At 33.6% G+C, this 19638-nt stretch overlaps 1 protein-coding gene across 1 annotated transcript in view; it reads left to right on the top strand.

Annotated features, from left to right (window-relative positions):
- The window catches only part of PDE10A (phosphodiesterase 10A), an 815835-nt gene that overhangs the window by 390091 nt on the left and 406106 nt on the right, over positions 1–19638 (top strand). The window lies entirely within an intron of this gene.

The following is a 19638-nucleotide window of genomic DNA, read 5'->3' as shown; positions in this document are numbered from 1 at the left end:
AGACTTAAGCCTTTCTGCCTTTTATCATTAGCCAAAGTTTGTGCTCATTATCTTCTCCCCTAAATCCACCCCTATGCAAATGTCTTTATTATTATTATTGAATATTATTATTTTGTTATGTATATCACCATCCTCCTGCTTACCTAAGCTCATAACCTTCCTTTTCAATCTTATTACCCCCATATTCAATCAGTTGTCAAGTGTTGTCATTTTTTACCTCCAAAACATATCATTTATCTGTCACAAAACCTCCACACTAGTTTAAGCATTCATCATCTTTGCCATCTATGACTATTGCTATTACCTTCTCAGTGAACTTTTCCCCTCTGTTTTCTTTTCAAAATAGCTTCCATGTAACTAGCAAAATAATCTTATCCTAGCCTAAATCTGACCATAACGTCTCTTTGTTCTTGAAATTCTAATAGTTTCCTATTGTTTCTAGGATAAAATATAAACTCAGGTTGGAATTTAAAGTCTTTTATAAATTTTCTTTGGACAATCTTTCCAGAGTCCTTTTGTTTGATCATTATTGACATAATCACTGAATTTTAGATCTAGAATAAAACACCTAATCCAGCCCATATCCCCAAAGCATTCACTACTACAAAGTATCATAGGTGATCACCCAACTTCTTGAAAAGCACCAATAAAAAGAAAGCCTTTCCCTCTCAAGGCAATCAGTTATACTTGTGAAAAATTCTAGTAATTTCAAATTTTTTTTCACATCTGAAGAAAATTTTTTTTAGCTAAACTGTCTAATTTCTGTTCCTGGAATTTTATTATTCTATCATCCTAAGCCTTGTATTCATAAATAGAATATATTCCATTCTTTTCTTTGCCCTTAGGTTTCATATCTCTGTGGGCTAGCTTGGGTACCATCTCTGATGGCAATCTTTCTTGAGCCTCTTAGTTGTTATGCTTGTTCTCTTTGTTTTCATGAACAGACTTACCTGTTTAGTTTTGTTTGCTTTCTGTCTCATTCAGTTTAATGGAAGCTCCTTAAGACCAGGCTCTGTTGACATATCAGTATTTACATTCCTAGCATATAGTACAGTATGGTAAGCTTAATAAATGTTTGTTGGACTTGATTAAAATGCAAACATTAAGAAGAGTTCTGTGGTCTAGTGTTTATCTACAGAAGGAATGAAGGAATACAAAACATCTATTAAGTACTTATATATAAACAACTATACTAAAGACTGGGGATCCACAAATAGAAAAGTGAGACCATCTTTGCCCACAAAGAGTTTATATTCTAATATGAGAAATCAGTAAATAAAGAGAAGAGAATTCTGGTCTGAGAAGTCACAGAAATGATGGGTTGAGCCATAGGGCAGTCAATTGATTAAAAACAAACAAACAAACAAACAAAAACTATAGTTCTTCAAGGAAATTTTCTTCCAAATATTCTAATGCACCTATTAGAACTGATTAGGGATGTTTTCTTCATACCCAGAAATGAAGAGAATAAGTAAAATGAAGGGAGCAGCGGCTTATTGTGTCAATATGGCAAAAGTCATCTATAATGTTTTAAATGGTGATCAGTGTCAAAGGACATTGATAATAGCAGTGAAAAATGAATTCTAGAGACTGAGAAATAGAAAATGCCCTGGGATAAGATCTTTCATTTTGCAGGAAGTCAGTCGTATTTCCTTTCAGAGAAAGGTGCAAACAACCATCACAAAAAGTGACACAGGGAACCCTTTTAGGAAAGTAACCAAGTTTCAAAGGATTTTGTGAGGTACCTGTGTAGCCTTCTCCCCCCCCCACAATTATTTCCATTTACCTCACAGTTCTATGACATAGTCCCTCAAGAATGACCCTGAAATACTCAGTTAAAATTTTAATATTGATCAGAATCTTGCATGTATGAATCTGAGTATGGCCCATATTTAGTGGTATTTTTCATGTTTTTTTTTTCTTTTCAAATAAATCTTATTTTAAGAGAGCAGTCAAATTTAGGGGTGGCCTGTATTCATACTAATATGGCATGTTCAATAGACTTTATTTAAGAAGGCTCAGTAATAGATAATGCACTTCAAAAGATTACTATTAAAACAACAGCACCTCAAAATTCTGGCATTTAGTTAAGCTAATTTTCTGAAAAATTGACTTATCAAAACAGCCTGTCTATCCTTTCCTTCCCCATCATGGATGATTCTGAGTGACTGGATTAAAACTGTATTAAGACTGACAAGAAACCTGGATGAGAATTTTCCCATCTTTTCAATTTAATTTAGCAAATATTTGTCTTCCATGTAAGTGCAAGGCACTTTGTTTCTCAATCAATAACTATTTTGTATGTGTAATATTATTGTGGCAAATGAACTACCACAACAGTAAATGCTGCATATATCAGTTTCCCATTGTTTCCTAGAAAGAAGGATCTCAAAATTTGTAGCAAATGAATAAAAAGTTATTTTTACTCATCCTGTAAGTTATCAGCATCCTTTTATCCTTTTATACCTGATTTGTTCTCTTATTCTTTTTTCTCTCATGCATAAATATTCAGTTTCCTAGAATTGGTGTGTAATGTCAGTATCTTCAATGATGATGAACATTCTGTCCACTAGGACCTATAAATTCATAGACAACTGACCTTGAAAGGACTTTAGAGGTGTTCCTAAGAATAATCTTTCTTTAAAAAAAAATGTATTAGTCTTTTATTTTGTTATAGTTGTTTCTAGAAAGAACTCTCCCTCTAGTTCCCTACAAATTGAATCCTCTGTTCTTAATAAAATTATCAAACAAAAACACCTAATGTAGTGACTTTATTTATACTATATACAGCTTAGCACTTTATTAATCCCCCTCTACTCAACCATTCAGAAGGAAGTTTGCTTTACTATTTATTCTCAGAACTTTTGGTTATTCAGAGTTTGTCTGCCAAACTGTAATTATTATTACTTCTGCTTATTTTGGTTATACCAGTTCATGTAAATCTTCTCATGTTTCTTTGAATGCCTAATACATAATATTGTATTATGTCATATAGCACCATTCTTTTTTATTATAGTTTTTTTATTTTCAAGATATGTGCATGGGTAATTTTTTAGCATTGATAACCTTTTGTTCCAATTTTTCCCCTTCTTCCTCCCACCCCCTCCCCCAGATAGCAGGTAGGTCATACATGTTAAATATGTTAAAGTATATGTTAAATACAATATATGTATACATGTCCATATAATTATTTTGCTGTACAAGAAGAATCAGACTTTGAAATAGTATACAATTAACCTGTGAAGGAAATCAAAAATGCAGGCAGACAAAAATAAAGGGATTGGGAATTCTATGTAGTGGTTCACATTCATTTCCCAGAGTTCTTTCGCTAGGTGTAGCTGGTTCAATTCATCACTGTGCTATTGGAACTGATTTGGTTCATCTCATTGCTGTGGATGGCCACATCCATCAGAATTGATCATCATATAGTATTGTTGTTGAAGTATATAATGATCTCCTGGTCCTGCTCATTTCTCTCAACATCAGTTCATTTAAGTCTCTCCAGGCCTTTCTGAAATCATCCTGCTGGTCATTTCTTACTGAACAATAATATTCCATAATATTCATATGCCACAATTTATCCAGCCATTCTCTAATTGAGGGGTATCCACTCAGTTTCCAGTTTCTGGCCACCACAAACAGGGCTGCCACAAACATTTTGGCACATACAGGTCCCTTTCCCTTCTCTAAGATCTCTTTGGGATATAAGCCCAGTAGCAACACTGCTGGATCAAAGAGTATGCACAGTTTGATAGCTTTTTGAGCATAGTTCCAAATTGTTCTTCAGAATGGCTGGATGTATTCACAATTCCACCAACAATGTATCAGTGTCCTGGTTTTCCCACATCTCCTCCAACATTCCGCATTATCTTTCCCTGTCATTCTAGCCAGTCTGACAGGTGTGTAGTGGTATCTCAGAGTTGTCTTAATATGCATTTCTCTGATTAATCATAACTTGGAGCATCTTTTCATATGTCTAGAAATAGTTTAAATTTCTTCATCTGAGAATTGTCTGTTCATATCCTTTGACCATTGATCAGTTGGAGAGTGGTTTGATTTCTTATAAATTAGAATCAATTCTCTATATTTTGGAAATGAGGCCTTTATCAGAACCTTTGACTGTAAAAATGTTTTCCCATTTTATTGCTTCCCTTCTAATCTTGTCTGCTTTAGTTTTGTTTGTACAAAAACTTTTCAATTTGATATAGTCAAAATTTTCTATTTTGTGATCAATAATGATATCTATTCCTTCTTTAGTCAAAAATCCTTTCCTCCTCCACAGGTCTGAAAGGTAAACTATCCTATGTTCTTATTTATTTATAATCTGATTCTTGATGCCTAAGTCATGAACCCATTTTGACCTTATCTTGGTGTACAGTGTTGTGTGAGTCAATGCCTAGTTTCTGCCATCTAATTTCCAATTTCCCAGCAGATTTTGTCAAACTGTGAATTCTTATTCCAAAAAAAAGCTGGGTACCATAGTTATTTTCAACTACTACCCAATCAGTTGAATCTACCCACTTTAGCTCTTTGTCATCCTAAAAAATTGCTGTGAATATTTTTTGTAGATATTGTACTGTTCTGTCTTTGACCTTCATGGTAAGCGTACCTAATAGTGGAATCACTGGGTCACTTTTTTGCATAATTCTAAATTGATACTTACAATCATATAATACAATACAATTGGACTAATTAACAATTCTACCAGCATTGTATTAATATGGCAATATTCACAGTCATTCCAATATTGATTGTTCCCATTTATGGTCATCTACCAATTTGCAAGGTGTGAGGTAAAACATAAGTTGTTTTAACTTGCATTCTCTTACTGTTAGGGACTTGTAGCCTGTTTTCATATGATTCACTTATAATTTATTGGAAACATTTTGTTCATATATATTGAGAACTTATCTATCAGGGGATAGCTCTTGGTTTTATAGATTTATATCAATTCCTAAAATATTTTGGATATCTAATTTTTTATCAGTGACATATGATGCAAAAATTTCTCTTATTCAATTTGAACTAATTTTGTTCAGGCAAAAGCACTTTGAATTTTATATAGTAAATTATATATTTATTTATTTTATATATTTTATATATTATTTTATATTATTATATATTTTATATATTATTATTTATATAGTAAAAGCACTTTAATTTTATATAGTAAAATTATTTTTATATTTTATAATAAATCTATCCATTGTTTAAGAATCTGCCATTATCCATCACTGTAAAAGCTATTTCTTGCTGTATTTTTTTTAATTTTCTTGATATGAATCCATTTGAAGTTTATTGTAGGATAATATATGATATGCTGATTTAAACTTATTACTATATTGCAGTTTTCCTTAAAGTTCTTAAGTCTTTCCCCAGTAATTTATGTTCTCAAATTTATCAAGCATTGGGTTATTTTTAGTTGCTTGATATAGTTTATATAAATCTATGTTTGTTGCTTTTCAAAAAACAATCAATACCAAGTAGCTTTGTTAACTATTGTCATATATAATAATTGAAGACTGATCATGCTATTCCCTAATTTCTACTTCTAATTATTATGCAAGACCTCTTTCTAAGTTCTATGTATTTTGATACTGTTTTATACAGTCCTATAAAATATTGCCTAAATGTATAAAATAATGTGAATTTATTATATTGGCATGATCCATCCACATGTAGTAGATATTACTCCAATTGTTTGGTCCCCTTTATTTCTGTGGAGTGTTGATAGGTAAGGCATATCTTTTAACTGTTTCCCAATTAATAGGCACTTCTCTTTGATTTTAGGTCTTTGCTACCACAAAAAGAGCTACATCAAATGTTTTGAAAACATGCTTTTTTTTTCCTTAGATCTTTTATCTCTTTGGGGTAGAGTTGTAGTAGTAGTGTTGCTGATTAAAGGTTATACACAGTTTAGTGATTTGGGGAGAGATAGTTCAATTTGCTTTTGAGAATGACTGAACCTATTCATAGCTTGCCAATTCATAAATATCAATGAGTTCATTTTTTTTGCAGTCTTTCCCTTAATTAATCTTTTAGTATGAGATAGGATATCTGAGTTGATCTATTTTTTGTGTCATTAATAATTTGGACCTTTTTTTCTTCAAGTAATTTTCAAGTAATTATTGAAAGATTGGATTTCTTCCTTTGAGAATTATGTATTTATACTTTTGAACCATTAGGGAAAGGCTACAACAAAACACAATTATTTGTATATATTTGAATCAATTCTTTGTATAACCTGGAAACTAGAGAAAGTTCACACACACACACACACACACACACACACACACTCACTCTCTCTCTCTCTTCTCAATTAACTATTTCCCTTCAATTTTTTTATATTAAATGTGCGTGCAAAACTTTTCAATTTCATGTAATCAAGATTGTTGATTTTCTCTTCTTTACCTTCTCTTTCTCTGTTTGTTCATAAACTCTTTAATCAGTCTTGATAGGTATTTCTTTCCTTGCTCTTCTATTTTGCTTAAGATATAACCTGTTAAATCCAAGTCATTTCATGCATCCAAGGACTTATTTTAGTATATGGTGTGATGTCTAAGTCTAATTTCTGTGAAACAGTTTTCCATTTTTTCAGTCATTTTTGTCAAATGGTAATCCTTTCTCTAATAGTTGGTGTCTTTCAATTTACTGTTCACTAAGCTACTATGTTGATTTGCTTATATATTTTGTTACTAATCCATTCCACCAATCATCTTTCTTATTCTTTAACTAGGTCCCAATGATTCTGATAATTACTGCTTTTTTAGTATAGTTTGAGATCTGGTACTGCTAGGCCCACTTCCTTTGATTTTTTTTTTTATTGAGATTGTTGACCTTTTATTTTTCAGACAAATATTGCTTTTATTTATTTTTGCAGATCTAAAATATAATCCTTGATAGTTTTATTGTTATTGTTGTTGTTGCTCAATTGTATCTGACTTTTTGTGACCCTGTGGACCATAGCATGCTAATAGAGCATTTGGGTTTTCTTGACAAAGCGGCTGAAGTGGTTTGTCATTTCCTTCTCCAGTGGATTAAGGCAGGCAGGTTAAGTGACTTGCCCAGGGTCACACATCTATTAAGCATCTTGAGAATGGTTTTGAACTATGTGTCAAGCACTGCGCTAAGTTCTCAGGCTAGAAAGAAATGCAAAAGATAGTCTCTACCTATAAGGAGCTCATATTCTATTGGAATAGATAATAAACAGAATAAAGAGAAAAGAATTAATAGAGTAGGCACTAGAATTAAGGATTAGGGGAGGCTTCATATAAAAGGTAAGAGTTTAGGTAGGACTCAAAAGAATCCAGGAAATCCAGGAGGTAAACATGAGAAGGGAAAGAATTCCAATTCTAGGCAAAACCACAAAAAATGTTCAGACTCAAAAGATGTAATATAGTAGTCACGAAAGAACAAGGAAGATCCATACCAATGGATCAAATAGTATATGGGGTGAGGGTGGGGATGATGGTATAAGGGTAAAAAGATAAGAAAGATGGTGCATAGGGAGGTTGAATTTATGGAGGAGTTGAATGCCAAACCTGATTCCAGAGGTGATGGGGAGCTACTGGAGTTTATTGAGCAGAAAATTAGTTTGTTACTTTAAGAAAATCACTCTGGTGGGGTAGAGTCAAGATAGCAAAGAAAAAGCAGGGATTCACTTGATCTCTCTCAAATTTTCTTCTAAAAAAATTAAATAATGCCTCAAAGTGAATTCTGGAACAGTAAAAACTACAAAAGTGTCTGGGCCTGCTCACTAGAGGATTTCAGGAACCAGCCCAAATGCTGATCATGGGTGAGGAGTGACAAGACAGGATGGTCAAACAGGAGTCCATTTATCCAAAATTTTCTCAGCCTTGTATACCCTAATACACTTAAATAACTAAAGCACATTCAGCAAGGATACTGGGCCTGTGGGACCACATGAATAACTTGCTATTGTGGGCTGATGGTTCCTTGCCACTTTAGCATAACTCTGCTTTAATTACAGCACAGGTTGTCATGCCCCATGACTTCTCAAGATTACACGCCCCTAAGGGGAATGGGGAGCCAAACCATGATTCCTTTTATGGATTAAAGGGTCTTATACCTCATCCAGGGTTCCCCACTATCTGTGGCTCTCTCCACAAAAGGACAAGGTGAAACAATTTTTCAGCCTAAGACAACTTAGTAGATTGGCAGAAATGGTGTGTTTCACAGGGCAAGAGTAGAGTGCACTCCGATAAAGTTCAAAAATTTACATTCTAGTGGGGGAAGACAACACCTAAAAAGGGAGTTTAAAAATTGTGGGAAAGGGCATCAGCAAAGTTAGGGCCAGGTAGAGATGTAATCTGAGATCATGGGCCCTAGCATAATGACAGGTGTTAGAACTCCTCAAGTGGAAATTTGGATGGGCATTGACTCAGTGAAAGATAACATGGGAAGAAAGCCCTTAAGGACTAAAGGAATCAATTCTCTAGACATTAGATTGATCTAGAGCTTTCCTGACCAAGATGTCCATTTTCAAAATGATCATGGAAAACATTGATAGGTATTGATAAATTCTCCCTGAATAATATCCGTTGTCTTCATATAAAAATATATCACATGGATTCTTATTATTTGCTTTGATATTGCAATTCTAATTTCCAAATTCTGCCACTCTCATAAAACTAATTTGATTTTAGATGAGCCTGGCTCAATTCCCTGGGGATGATATTCCTTCCTATAAACCAGCCATACAATTTATATTATTACCGTCCTGCCTGAAGATTGTATTAGAGGTATGTAGTTTACTTCTGTTGATAATGGGACAGCTAGATGGGCCAGTGAAGTCAGGAAGACCTGAGTTCAAATTTAGTGTCAGACACTTAACACTTTCTAGCTATGTGATCTTGGACAAGTCACTTAATTCCAATTGCCTAGCAAAAAAACCCCAAACTTTTGTGGATGGTACAATTTTGGGGGGAACTTCCAGGTGCTCTGCCACACTTTGCATGTGTCTCAGACATCTTCATTTTGAAGTGATGCTTTCCAAGTTATCTTCATCCTTAGATAAAAACATTCTACAAACTATGACTGTTGAATGTCAGTTATCATAAGCAGGGCTGACTTTATTTACCTTCCTTTCTCTCTTCCCCTTCTTATTTCCTCCTTTTTCTTTAGCCTCTCCTGTTTGCTTCCTTGTGCCCCTTCCCTTGCTTCTTTTCCTCTCTTTCCTTCTTTATTCTACCTTCTTCTTCTTCTTCACTCCTTTCCCCCACTTTTTTCTGCCTTAGCTCTAATTTCTTCTTCTCTCTTAAGGGCCTTTCTTCCCTACTCCTACCTTCTTTCCTTCTTTTCTCTCTTTCTCTCCTTTTCTTCCCTCCTTTCTTTTCCCTTTCCTTGTTTTCTCACCTTCCCAAATCTTATCTCCTATTTCCCCTTCTTTCTCTTCCCCTTTAAACTTTTCATGACTCCTCTCCTTTATTTCTGTCATCTCCCCTCATTTCTTTTCTCCACTCCCCTCTGCCTGTTGTGTTTCCCTAGTCTCTATTCCCAAGGCAGGAGCCTTAATTTCTATTTAGAAAAAATGATTCCTCCAACAAACTTGAATAAGTTTAATTTTTCCCTGTGTTTTTTTTTTCCAGTTTGCTAAAGCTGAACATTGATTCATGGGACTTTTTGGAGCCAAATCATTTTCTTTTTAACATACAGCCTATAGATTTCTGAGTTTTTCTCATTTAGAGACTTTGTCATTTCACATAATTACCTATTCCTTATATAGCTCCCTAAAATCTTGAAGAACACAAACTTTTCCTCTCTCTCTCTCTTTTTCTCTCTCTCTCTCTCTCTCTCTCTCTCTCTCTCTCTCTCTCTCTCTCTGTGTGTATGTGTGTGTGTGTGTGTGTGTGTGTGTGTGTGTGTTTTAACTCAAGCCTTCTTTTTCATTTGGTTACATATTCTTTAGGAGTAAAAATGAGGTCCATTATCTTAATACTCTATCATACCTATTTTATTTATTGTAATATGGAGAGGGAGACTATATAGTATAGAAGGATATTTTCTACCTAACCTTTTTTTAAAAGCTATGATCATCAGTTGAACACCAATGAGGTACCGTGATCTAAAAACCTAAAAGGAAGCAAAAAAAAAGGGGGGGGGAATTAATATTTTTTTGACTGGCATAGTGGATCAAGAGCTGGCCTTGAAATGAGGAAGAAAGGAAATGAGCATTTATTAAATACATACTATGTGCTAGACATAATGCTAAGTCTTTTACAAATATTTCACTTTATAGGAAGACCTAGATCCTAAGTCTAGAACCTAGATGTGAAAACTTGGGCAAGACTCTTAAGAACCCATATTGCTCTAGGAAACATCCTCCTCTAAGTTACTAAAATTATCAATTTCTGAGTAATACAAAAATTAAAATGCAAGCAAGCAAACTAAAAAGTCATCATTCATTGAAAGCCTCTACTGTTTTTAACTCTACCATTTATCTATTTAGGTGGGCTCTGAAGCAGCTACTCATATGCCTTAGAACCTGGAGTTTTTCTAACAGAAGTTTTTGACCCAGGATTTGTGAAATTTCATTTTCAAAAATAACTGTATTTTAATATAATTTGTTTCCTGTGTAATTCTAGGTATTCTGTTTTATGTCTTTAAAAATATTATTCTGAGAAAGCATGTGTACCAGATTGCCAAAGGGATCCATGACACTGAGAAGGTTAAGAAATCCTCAATTAAAGTAAAAGATGTTGACTAAGGCCCAACTGTACCAATAACAGGAAAAGTCATTTTACCTTGCTTCTGTAAAATAGAGATAATCCCATGTTATATCTACCTTATGGGATAATTGAGGAATTAAAAATGGCATTAAAGATACTTCCTGTATCCCAGACAACAATGCATAGCAGATCAGTATTACATGGTTTATAATGGGGTTAATGTACATGATATGATTATGGCAATGAAATTAAAAACACTTCTTAGAGGAGCAACTGACTTCTTTCATATTTTATTTTTTCAAAAGGCTCTCCAAGTCCCCTCTTTCTTGGTATATTTTCTAGTGCATGTTCTAGGAATATATTGTTTAGAAAACAAAAGTAAGCATCTGTGAAAGTCTGACATAGTTTTAAGTCTCTCTTTAGAGGCATACACATGATCCAGCCATCCTTATTGGATGACAGTTGATCTAGGGACTGTTGCTAGGATAATTTTTCTCTACAAGTAGAAAATAATGTACATGCTAATTTATCCTTCAAAAGGTTGTGTGTGTGTGTGTGTGTGTGTGTGTGTGTGTGTGTGTATGGTTTTTGTTGTTTTGTTTTGTTTTGGAGAGAGCTAATATTCAAATCCTTTTAGTACAAAGAGAGAAAGCGAGGGAGAAGCTAAAAGTGGGTGGATAAGGGCTATCTATGATCTAGCATTGTGAGGTATTTGAAGACTGAACTAACCTTGTCATAATTATTAATGGTACCTTCTTCCCCAGTCACAGATACATACATACATACATACATACATACACACAAACAGCCCCAAAAGAAACAATCTTAATATGGAATTTCCCAAGATCTTTTTTAGGGGGAATAAAGAAGAACCCAACTACTCAAATGTTAATATGAGGAGAGAAGGCAAGGAAAAAAAATTAATAATATGAGAATGGTTTTGGAATTTTTTTACCTGAAGGTCTTTGAATAGATTTTTATTTGTCAGGAATAATTTAGTACTAAATATACTTCAAGTCAGAGAACTGGCCTAGATTCAAATTTGATAAATATTTATGAAGTGCTCACTATGTGCTAGTGTCCGTGCTAGACATAGACAAAAATAACATTGTTCCTGTCTTCAAAACTCTTACAGTCTCCCAGAGAGTATCACATGTATAAAAGATGATTTGAGAAGTTAGAGAGGAATAACTAAATCAAAGAATAATTTTCACCAAGTAGGTATCTGACTTGTGCCTTGAAGGACAATTAGAATTTTGAAAGTTGGACAAAAGAAGAGAAAATGTTCTATACAAAGTAAGCAACTGTGAAGATGCTTGCAGACTCGTGAACAAGTATGAAAATCAGGGACCAGCTAATAGTCCAGCTTGTCTGAAATATAGAGCTGGTAAAGGAAAGTAATATGAAATAAGGCTGGAGCCAAGTAATTTTCATTTGGAACCTTGAATGTCAAACTGAGAAGTTTTATTTCATCTTAGAGGCAACAGGAGACAGAGAAGATTTTTAAGCACACAGTCATACCTATGCCTTAGGAAGATTATTTTAGCAGCAGGATGTATCTGAGAAGAGTGGGACTGGAAGCAGGCAGATGAATTAGGAGGCCATTACAATATTTTAGGACAATCTTGATGAAGGCCAGAACCAAATGACTGGCAAACAGTTACAAGTTAAAAAAAATGGAATTAAAATATATAGATCTTGGCTGAGAGGCGTGGCACACTGTTGTAATCCTTGCCTATGGAAGCTGAGGCTGGTGAATGCCATGAGCTGCCATGGGCTAAATCAGTGGGATTTTCACACAAAGTTTGATTTCAATGACAATGGTATTAATTAAAGATACTTCCTGTACTTGTAGAGATGTGTGTGTGTGTGTGTGTGTGTGTGTGTGTGTGTGTGTGTGTGTGACACACAGAGAGAGAGAGAGAGAGAGAGAGAGAGAGAGAGAGAGAGAGAGAGAATTATGTGGTTTAGTAGATTGCATAAAGAGGGGCAAATCAACCTTGGTGAGAAGAAGGGATCAAGGCCAATTTGTAAATCACTATTGGGATTCAGCCCATAAATGGCTATTGTACTAGGAAAGATTAGAGATTTGAACGGATTCTCTCCCAGAATTCACCAATTTGTGGACATCTTTTGGAAACTTCAGAGACTTCCACAGTCAATCGATCAATCAATCAATATTTATTAAGTACTTACTACATATTAGGCACTATTCTAAGCACACAGGAAGAAACCAGAAGGGAATTATTATCTATATTTGTCCCTATAGGAGGAAATACTACTAGTAGCATCAAGCTGAATCTGATTTTCTGACACTGCTTCCCTGTTCCCCTCTACATCATTTTGGTGGGATTCAGTGAACTCTGAAATGATGGAACCCTTTTATTGACTCTATTCTATTCCCAGAACTGTTTAAGTAGGGACAGAAAGAACTCAAACCCTCTCCCCATACCTTCACCCACTTCTGTAGTCACAGTGGCCAATATTCTTGATGTTTATTTACTTTCCATTTCAGTCCCCTTGACCCTGCCCATCTCTCCTTACACTGTCATGTATGTCTTGTGTCTGCTTATCAACAAATAAAATTGGCCACCAACTCTTTGATATGATTAATAGGTGGCAGCAAGTCAAGGAATTTTGATCTCTTTAGGGAGATGATTGACACATCCTAACTTCATAATAGGCTGAAGAAATTGAAGGGGCAGGAAGTGGGAAGGAATGGACACTGACAACATATGGAATTCCTTTTCTTATTTTTTTTTTTTTTGTTTTGTTCTCAAAAGGGAAGGGAACAAAAATTTCTTAGGTGTCTATTATATGCATGGCACTATGCTCAGCATTTTTCAAAAACTATCTCATTTTATATTTTCTCAACCATTTGATAAGTATGTGCTATTATTATGTCCATTTTATAGATGAAGAACTTAAGGATATTGAAGTGTGGCCAGGGTCACACAGCTAGTTCATATTTGAGGCTTGATTGAATTCTAGTCTTCCTGAATCTAGATCTAGCATTTTATCTACTTTGCTGCTTCACCACCTAGATATATGTACCATAATTATATGGCAAAGCCATGATGTATCATTTTACAAAAAAATATGAAAGAAACCTCCATCTCATGGAATGCAAATCCCGCCATAGAAAAATAGTGTATCTGGCTTTGTATAAAACATCTAACAAAGAACCACAATTTTATACCTATACTGTTAGAACTAAATGAGTTAAGCCAAATCTCTTGGAGCAAATTAGAATTGCACCTTAACTAGAAAAGTTAGTGTTCACATTCTATAAGATGGAGGCTTCCCGCTTTCATAAAGTGATGACCTACATGTTTTTGCTGTGTAACTCATGATACATTCAGAGTTCTCACAACTTGTTTAAAATAAATTTAAATTGTTTTAATCTCTGTGTACATTTTCCTCCCATTTCTGGCATTAGTATATACAAGTCTCCTAAGTTTCTCTGAATTTTTCATATTCACCTTTTTGTTTACAGGACAATAGTGTTTCACTTCATCATTGAAGAAGATATTTTCCATACTGGAAGTTCTCTAACAAAATCATGAGTCTGAAGACTTCTCATGTCCCATCCCTTCTATCTAAATACACAAAGCTTCATCCATAATTTTAAAATTTTTAAAAGGAATGCTTATTCAAATGAAATTTAAATCCACATGTATATATATATATATATATATATATATATATATATATATATATATATATAAATTTGGCATGTTTGTGTATGTATATATATATATATACACATGTATGTGTATATTTGTATATGTGTGTGTGTATATATATATATATAGAGAGAGAGAGAGAGAGAGAGAGAGAGAGAGAAGGGAAAGAGAGAATCTTTATATATTTATGTCAAATAATGTTATTAGGATTACCAGAATAAATATTCAAATTTTAGTTTTATATTCCCCATAAAACTATTTCCTTCATACTTAGCGTAATACATAATCCATCTCCACAGGATTTTCTATTTATGCAATTTGAACTTTTATATGTAGTCTCTTAAAAAATGCAAAAATTCAAGTTTTTTAAATAAGGAATCATGTTGTGTATAAAAATTTTCTTGTTTGCAGAACAGTAAGACCAAATTAGATTATTTTTCCTCCAGACAATTTTGTTTCTGATTTTAGAGCAGCTGCAGGAGCAGGCACAACTAACTTCCCTCCATGGAAAAATCTTAATGGCTTTCCCTGATTCCTTCCAATTTTCTAAAAGCTGCTTTCTTTTCTTTTTCAAACAAATTTTACTTTTATTGATCTTTTGCTTTATCATTACCTTCATTTTTAATATACTCCCTCCTCCCTTATCCATCTAGGCATTCCTTGCAAATAAGGGGAAAAGGAGAAATTCAGTAAAAACAACCAAGCAACCAATCTATACATCTACAATGTCTGAAAGTTAATGCAACATTTCATACTCATAGTCCTCCATACCTGAAAAAAAAGAAAGGGAGTTATTCCTCCTTCTCTGAGATCAAGCTTTGTCAATGTAATGACATGTCATTCCATCTCATTTTTTGTCCTTTCCATTGAATATTATTGTGGTTGTGTATGCTATTTTCTTTGGGGTTTTTCCTTATTTTACTCTGCATGTTTTCATATGTCTCCCAAAACACCTCCAAATTTTTCATATTTGTCATTTCTTATTACACACTAATATATTCCATTACATTTATGCTCCACAGTTTGTTAAGCCATTTTTCAACTGATGGACATTTATACCGCTTCTTATTCTTTGCTATCACAAAAAAGTATTAATATTTTGGTGTACCTTTCTGCCTACCTTTAGCCTCTTTAGGTAATATGCCCATCAATGGGATCTCTTGGATTAAGGGCATGAACATTTTGAAATTTTTTTTTTCTAAAAATAAAGCCAACTTTTTATTGTGTACCTATGAAAAAGATTAATGAGTTTTAGTGCATGTTTGTTGGTAAGGGCTTTTTGAAAATGCTGGTGCTGGTACTGTTGCTAGGAGTCATGTAGAATAGTCAAAGGATTATAGTGTTTGAATTAGAAAGGACTATGGAGGTCACCTAGTTGAGTAATTTTGCTTTTCCCCCAAGAGAATATTGAGATCCCCAAAGACTAAATCATTTGTTCATAATGAAAGATGATAAGTGGGTAATCTTGGATTTGAACCTAAGTTTTCTGATTCTAAATCTTTCATTCTTTTTATTTTGTCAGTTTGTTAATAGTGGACAGTTTTTTAGGAAAAAAAATCTTAGGAAATTAAAGAATTATTTTGTTTTATCTATTGTTTTTTTTTTAAAGTGATAATCTGCCATCATACTATTCATCCTGAAAGATGTCTTAGACCATAGAGATTCTCCTTGTACCACCATGGCTTCTTTTTGGCCATGTAACTGTTCTTAAACAAACTCAATCCCTGATTAAACATCCCTTTTCAGACATATCAAGAATCCTTATTGATAGGATAAATCAAAAGCATTTTTAAAATCTTGAATCTTTTTATCAAAAGTCTGATCAGAGATGATTATTCCTCTTCAATGTTTAATTCTTTGAGGGATAGTCTTAAAGTCAAAAGGTACAGGTGAATTCCATTTACATATTGTTCCTTAAAATGCCCAGGAGATTTAAATTGAATTAAATTGAATTTGTATAATCCAAAGCACATTCACATTTAAGTGCGCCATGGAAATTTCTTATAAGAAGTCTATAGGGAATATTTTTATAATCTCCTAAGGACCCATTCGGTCTTTCCATTTGACTTACAGCTGAAACCTTCCATATGTGTTACCTCCCTCATTAGAAAGTGAATCCCTTGGGAACAAGGACTGTCTAATGTTTCTATTTATATTTGCAATGTTTAGCACAGTATTTAGCACATAGTGAATGCTTTCAAAATCCTTTATTTATTCATTCATTTGTAATACAGATAACTTCCTCACCTGAAAGTAACATATGAGTAAGTTTGACCTTTCACAAGTTTGGACTTTTTTTTTTTTTCCTGAGGCAATTGGGGTTGAAGTGATTTGCCCAGGGTTCCACAGCTAGGAAGTGTTAAGTGTCTGAGGTCGTATTTAAACTCAGGTCCTCCTAATTTCAGGGCTAGTGCTCTATCTACACCAACTAGCTGCCCCTGGACTTTTATTTTTAAAGCATGTTTAAGCACTTAATTTTTTCCTATAAAAACAATTTTTAAAATTTGTTTTTAAAACTTTAAGTTCCAGATCCTCTTCCCTTGTCCCTCCCAAAGAGAATACAAGCGATTTGATATTATACATGTGTAGTCATGCAAAATATTTCCATAATAGTCATGTAATGAAAGAAAACATAGACCAAAATAAAAAAACCCCGAAGAAAAATAAGGTTTTAAAAATATGCTTCGATCTGTATTCAGAGACCATCAGTTCTTACAAGTTGAGACTTAAAAGTGAAGGTGGGACTTAAAAATGAAGGTATAAATAGGCTAAAACTCATATTTACTTTTTTACCTCATACTAGCTTTGAAATGACAACCAAGAGATGCTAAGTGATAGCTTTGGATTTAGTTATTTTCCAGAAGTCAAGGATAGTGTTAGATATTATACTTTTGATTCATTTGAGGCCTTTTTTTTTTTTGATCTGGGAGAATTATTCATATCAAAACAATATACAAACAAATTATATATAGGAAATAGTTGACAAAGGGAAAGCATTAGAATTAAGAGAGGTTGGGAAAGAGTTCTTGTAAAAAATGAGATTTTAATTGGTTCTTAAAGGAAGCCAAGGAAATCAGTAGGCAGAGGTGAGAAGAGCATTCCAAAGATGGAAGATAGCAAAATTCCCAGAACTGAGAAATGTTGCAAATCAGAGTAGTTATGTCTTTATGTAATAAATATGTTCCTAAAAATTTTGGAAACTCAGTTCCAGTAAATTAAATCATTTTTAAATGTATCAGAAGATCTCAGCTACCTTAGCAGTTCAATGCAAAAAAAAAAAAAAACATCTAGCTAGCATTTGCTAGAAATAGAAAGATTAAAAATGACATAATTTCACTCTTTAGGGAGTTTACAGTCAGTCAATAAAAAGAGAAATGATGGTCAAAAATAAAGATGTATACTGATAAGTATAAGAGAGAGCAGGGTAGGGCAAAGGGAGAAATTCGAACAAAGTGTTCAGGGAAAAAAATGATAAAGGAAAGAACATTTTCAATTAGTTCATTTTTCCGTGAGGGGGTAGGCAGGGAGATAAAGATTCATGAGGTAGTAGAACTTGAATTGAACCATTAAGAGAAGGCTTTCAATAAGTTTAAGATGTGGAAAGAGCATGAGGGAGGCAGAACTCATGAATTCAGATGATAAACTCAGTATTGGTTCAGTTGAATTAGACATGTGAGAGTGAACTCAGGGAAGATGTCATTAGGCCATGATAAACCTGCATAGAGAATCACATTGTTTCCAAATATGTTAGAAGCAGTATAGTGCTACACAGTAGTCAGGAAAACTTGAATTTAAATACAATCTCAGATGCGAACTAACTTTGTGACACTTAGTCATTTAACATCTGTCTGCCTCTGTTACCTCTATCTAGCTAGGATATTGTAAAGATAAAATATTTGTAAAAAATTAAAAAAAAAAACTAAAAGCACTTATCATTGTTCTTGGTAAACAGTAAGTACTATATAAATATTTATTCTCTTCCCTCCAAAGCTGCTTCATTTGTGAAATAAAGAGGTTGATTAAATGAGATAATTTCTAAGGTCCCTATAAATTCTAAGTATAATTTGTAGGGGAAATCTCTTTTTTTGTTTTCTCAAAAATGTATTGTTGAAAGAAGACATTTTTAGCTGAATGGTTATAAACAGTGGTATCCAGAAGTTTAACTGATCCCAAAAGGGGATAGATATACTTTGTCTTAGAAAAACATCTAGCTAGAGCCGTAGAGACAGGAAGATTCATATTCTTGAATTCAAACCAGGCCTCAGATACTTATTAGCCATGTAATCTTAGGCAAGTCACTTAACCCCATTTGTCTCAATTTCCTCATTTGTAAAATGACGGGGAGAAATGGCAATCTACTCAAGTCTCTTTACTGAGAAAACCCCAAATGGGATCATGAAGAGGACAACACAACTGAAAAACATCAACAAGTCTTAGAAAGTTTGTGTTTTCATTTTCATAAAGGAAAAAAGGCTAGAATGACTGACTTTTTGAAGTCTTTCGACTTTATGATTTTGTGATAAACTTATGTAATAAATTCAGGAGCCTTAATACCTCCTGTGAAGGACTGGTACCCATATAATCCTATTTTCCAAATTTAAGAAAAAATACAGTATAGCAAAAGTAACATAAATGGCCGGGGGAATATTTCTCTACTGATAACAGTAGGCCTTGAATTTAAAATTTTCAGTTCAAATCCAGAACATTCATTGTCCCTGACTTCTTATTCTGCTATTTACTACTTTGAGCCCCAATAGTTCAAAAAGTAGTTTCAGTATGAGTCATCTTAAAGGCCAAAAAGGTAAAGAGAAGGTAAGGGAGTTATTTCATAGGTCTAAAGGAATTAGAGCCATATTGGACTTCAAAGTCTGCTACAATTCCCTAATTTTGGAGAAGATTAAAGTCTCAGGTCCAGAATGTTTAAGTGGGGGAAGGACATGGAGGGAAAGAGACAAAAAGGAAATGTTTCAAAATTATTGAATTTAAATGCAGATTTGAGAAAATTACTAAAGTTTTTTTCTTTAAATATATTTTTCATCTTTTCATATTTTTCATATTTCTTTTAATATACTTTTTATCTTATGAAGCTTGGACTTGGCGAATAGTTGAAAAAATTCACCTAGTCAATACCCTCTGTTCTCTCCTAATTCCCTCTTACTTTACCTCCTCCCTCAACCTCTTTAAGCTTCTTTAAATGTTTTCTCTTATATTAGATTGTAAACTCCTTGAGGACTTTTGCCTTTTTTTATGTCCCTAGCATTTAG

The sequence above is a fragment of the Antechinus flavipes genome, chromosome 4 (genome assembly GCF_016432865.1).
Source record: "Antechinus flavipes isolate AdamAnt ecotype Samford, QLD, Australia chromosome 4, AdamAnt_v2, whole genome shotgun sequence".
Taxonomy (NCBI): domain Eukaryota; kingdom Metazoa; phylum Chordata; class Mammalia; order Dasyuromorphia; family Dasyuridae; genus Antechinus; species Antechinus flavipes.
This window is presented reverse-complemented; position numbering and strand designations above follow the sequence as displayed.